Genomic DNA, 4,485 nt, shown 5'->3' with positions numbered 1-4,485 from the left:
GCCAAGTTCTTCATTCACAAGAACAGAATGCAAAAATGCTCCCCAAATTTTAATGTCTTCATAAACGATTTTGAATTATAAAAAAAAAAAAAAAAATCCTTAAAACTTATGGAAAAATCCAAAAACTAAAAACTATAGTTACCCATGTCTGAGGTTCCTTTTTTTTTGGAAAAAAAAAAAAAAACCCAACTTAATTACATGTTACATTCCCCTTGCAATTTTATTTTTTTTTTCGTTTTAATTTCTTATTTGTCTATCTATTGATTTAATTACTTCATTTTAATTTCTTTTTGTGTCTCGCACTGTAAATTTCTCACAAACCTGTAACACTATTAACTTCTCATTACATACAGAACAAATGTCCTCATGTCCGTTGCTTCCTCAACCCTGGTTGTTTCATTGACATTCAGTTCTACCTTGCTATGTTTATTTGTACATTTGTATATTTGGGTGTACTATTTATGTTCAATTAAAAACAGTTTGATGTCTGAGATTCCTTGTGAACCGCCAACTTAATTACATGTTATATTCCCCTCACATTTTTTTTTTCGTTTTTAATTTTATTTTTCTATCTATTTATTTAATTAAATCCTTTTAATTTTCTTTTTTTGTCTAGCATTAAAAATTTCTCGCAAACCGTTAACACTATTAACTTCTGATTACTTACAGAACGAATGCGCTTATGCCCCCCCACCCCACCCGCTTTTTCCGTACGGTGGCAGACACTGAGATCGAAAGCAAATGGGTGTCATTGAAATGCAGTAACAGGGTGATAACAGCCGTGTTCGAAGTGTGTAGGGGCTTATAGGAGAGCAGAAGCACGTCACGCAATTCACCTGAGTTCGGAGGATCGGGAGTACCAGGGCCCATAGCGGAGAAGCGGAAGAGCGGAGTTATGTGTCTCTTCTCAAAGGCCGGGAAGCTGGGGGGCAGCAGGACCCCTTAGAGCGGCTAATGTGAGCCTTCTCCAGACATAGATCACCCGGACTTATGACTGGAGCTCCCGGACCTCTGGGCACACACATATGTGAATGAGTGGATGAGCTAATGCTGGTTTGGTTGTGGATACGTTTCGGCCAATGCTATTAGCACAGCTATGATGAGTTCAGGTGTGTCTGTGTGTGTTTGTGTGTTTGTGTGTGTGAATGTGTGTGTGTGTGTGTGTGTGTGTGTGTGTGTGTGTGGGTGTGTGTGTGTGTGTGTGTGCGTGTGTTTATTTGTGTTTGAGAGTTTGTTTTGGTGGGTTGGGGGGGGTTCCCGCGGACAGGGAGTACCAGGGCCTTGAGCGGAAGAGGTGAGGAGCGGAGGAGAGCAGAAGCCCGGACCGTTTTTCGCTTGTGTCCAGCGGTTCGGGAGTTCCAGGGCCCGAAACGGAGGAGCGGAGGAGCGGAGGAGCGGAGGAGCGGAGGAGCGGAGGAGCGGAGGAGCGGTGGAGCGGAGGACGGCAAAAGCCCTGTCCGCAATTCGCCTGAGTCCGGCGGATTGGTAGTACCTGGTTCTGCAGCGGAGGAGCGGAGGAGCAGAGGGCGGAGAAGATCTTTCTCTTCTCAGAGGCGGCGGGGGGGGGGGGGATGGACCCCTTACCCTTATCCCCCCCGGACATTTGAGTGGAGCTCCCGGACCTCCGGGCACGCACATGCGAATGACTGGATCACAGGGAGTGCCAGGGCCTGGAGCGGATGAGCAGAGGAGAGGCGGAGGGCAGAAGCCCGGCCCTGTTCAAGAGTTCCAGGGTCCAAAGCGGGGGAGCGAAGAAGCGGAGGAGGGGAGGAGAGCAGAAGAGCAAAAAACTGGCCCGGAATTCACCAAAGTCCCGCGGATCGGGAGTTCCAGGGCCCGGAGCGGAAGAGCGGAGGAGAGGAGGAGCGGAGCAAAGCGGAAGCCCGTCTTAACAAGGAAATTACAGATGAGGCTATAATTTCCAATGAAAACTTTAAATTCTATAGCCACCTATACACTTCGACATTGTCAAAAAGAGATTGTGATTCCTTTCCAACAAATATTCCTCAATATATCCCAAAAATAAACAACAACAAACAATATATGTTTGTTTATATATGTTTATATATAAACAACAAAAAATATACAGTTCGATATTTGAGATTCCTTGTGAATCGCCAACTTAATTACATGTTGTATTCCCCTTGCATTTTTTTTTTTTGGTTTTAATTTCATTTGTCTATCTATTTATTTAATTATTTCCTTTTAATTTCTTTTTTTGTCTAGCAATGTAAATTTCTCACAAACCGTTAACACTACTAACTTCTGATTACATACAGAACGAATGTCCTGATGTCCTTTGCTTCCTCATGCATGGTTGTTTCATTGACATTCAGTTCTACCTTGCCATGTTTATTTGTACATTTGTGTGTACTATTTATGTTCAATTAAAAAAAAAAAAAAAAAAAGAATGAGAGGCTGAGAAAATCTCCATGTCTCTCTCTCTCCCCCCCTTAATGCCCCCCCGCTTTTTCCGTACGTTGGCAGACACTGAGATCTAAAGCAAATGGGTGTCATCGTAATGCAGTAACAGGGTGATAAAGGCCATGTTAGAAGTGTGTATGGGCTTATTTTACAGGCTTTCCCCTGGTACTCCATGGATTACCAGGGGCGTTTCTGCCGTGAAGCTGAAAGGAGCTGTTTCGGTGTTCCTGTTTATAAATCCACTCAGCAATGAGGTGAAAAGCACATCGGTATCGATATAATTCGGTAACAGGGCGATAACATCCATGTATTCCGCTCTGGGCCCTGGTACTCCTCGGGGGGTGAACGCAGGGCCGAACTAGTCCTGGTACTCCATGGAGTGGGTGGACGGCTCCTCCGCTCTCGCGGGTCCGCCCCGACCGTCCGGGGGGCAGGCTGCCCCCGGGCGCGACTCGTTGGCGGTGAGACCGAGACGCCCCGTCACTCCCGGTCGTGCTCCCACGGATCACGGCTGCGGCGGCGTTTCCGACAAACGCGCAATTTCTCGAACCCCAGCGAGAGAGAAGCAAGGTCAGGGGGTCGGCTGCGGCGGAGGTGGCTGCCGGAGCCTTCCGCGCGCGGGTAGGGGCGGAGCGAAGTGGAGAGGAGCCGAGCCGCGGCAGGAGGTATGCGAAGAGAAGGCCGCCGCCGCCGCACAGGAGCCCTCAGGCTCCGAGAGCGATCCTACCTGGTTGATCCTGCCAGTAGCATATGCTTGTCTCAAAGATTAAGCCATGCAAGTCTAAGTACACACTGCTGGTACAGTGAAACTGCGACTGGCTCATTAAATCAGTTATGGTTCCTTTGATTGCTCCTCACGTTACTTGGACAACTGTGGCAATTCTAGAGCTAATACATGCCGCCGAGCGCTAACCCTGGCGGGGATGCGTGCATTTATCAGACCCAAAACCCATGCGGGGAGTTCCCCGTTCGCGCGTGAACATATGTTGGTGTACATGATATTCTGTGTTTTTTTTCCTTACGGCGCCGCTCCCAGCCCCTTACGTTCTGTCTATCTCTACCGGGTTTTGGACTGCCTAGCTGGGCTCTTTTATTTCCCAATTGTTTAATTACATCTAATGCTAGTGACTCAATTAAGTCTGGAGTGTGGTCTACTTCCCTCACCAATTCCGCGATGGCCCTCCCCTCTGTCTCATTCTCTAAGTCCCCCCGCTGGAATATAGTTTTCCTTAGCCTATCTCTGACTACTGGATTAACTCTATTTATTGCTAAATTAATAGGATCTTGGAGGTCCTGTGGCCTCTGCTGCGAATTTTTGCTAATTTTGCTTGTTGGTAAAAGTCTTTATTTTATTTCTAACCTGTTCTGCTGTCTTCCCAGTTCCTAGTTCTTCTGCTATGCGTTTATTTGCAATTGGGGCTGGAGTACCTTTGTACTTCCTGCACAACTCTATCAGGCTATGAGTGTCGTCCACACTCCAGAGCTTGGTACCTTTAATATCATTTTGCGTCAGATTAGTCTGCGCAATCTTCATCTGGTTGTACTCCACCGCGTGGCGGTGTCTGACGTGCTGTGTCAGACCAACATTAGTGCCCAAACAAGCTTGGCAAAAATGACATACGAATTTTCCCTCATTTGTTACCCCTGCTGGCCCCCCGCATTTGGGGACACGGCAGGCTATCGAGTGGCCGTTCTCACTGGACCGTCCACATGCTTGGCAATTGTATTTTACTTGAATTTGGGCATGTCGATTAGCAAAATGCTTTGCAAACATCCTCACCCCGCCAATTTGTACGCCACACAGGGGACACACCAGATTTGGATTGGGCAGACCAATCTCCACAATCTTGGGGGGAGAGGTGTGTCTCTCTTCAGATGGATATCTAGCTAATGGTGAAAGGGGAAGACTATCTTCCTCTACCGGTTGAGTCATAGGGGTTATTGGGTTATCTAAAGTATTGGCTGTCTCTCCGTGTTGTCCTTCAGTCCCGTCTACCGCTTGGGAATCGTTCCAGTCAAATAGTGTTGTCTGGGTCGCTGCCGAGACCTTCTCTGCTTGCC

This window comes from Fistularia commersonii, unplaced genomic scaffold (genome assembly GCF_037954325.1).
Source record: "Fistularia commersonii isolate RoL2024-O1a breed Wild unplaced genomic scaffold, RoL_Fcom_v1.0 HiC_scaffold_37, whole genome shotgun sequence".
Taxonomy (NCBI): domain Eukaryota; kingdom Metazoa; phylum Chordata; class Actinopteri; order Syngnathiformes; family Fistulariidae; genus Fistularia; species Fistularia commersonii.
This window is presented reverse-complemented; position numbering follows the sequence as displayed.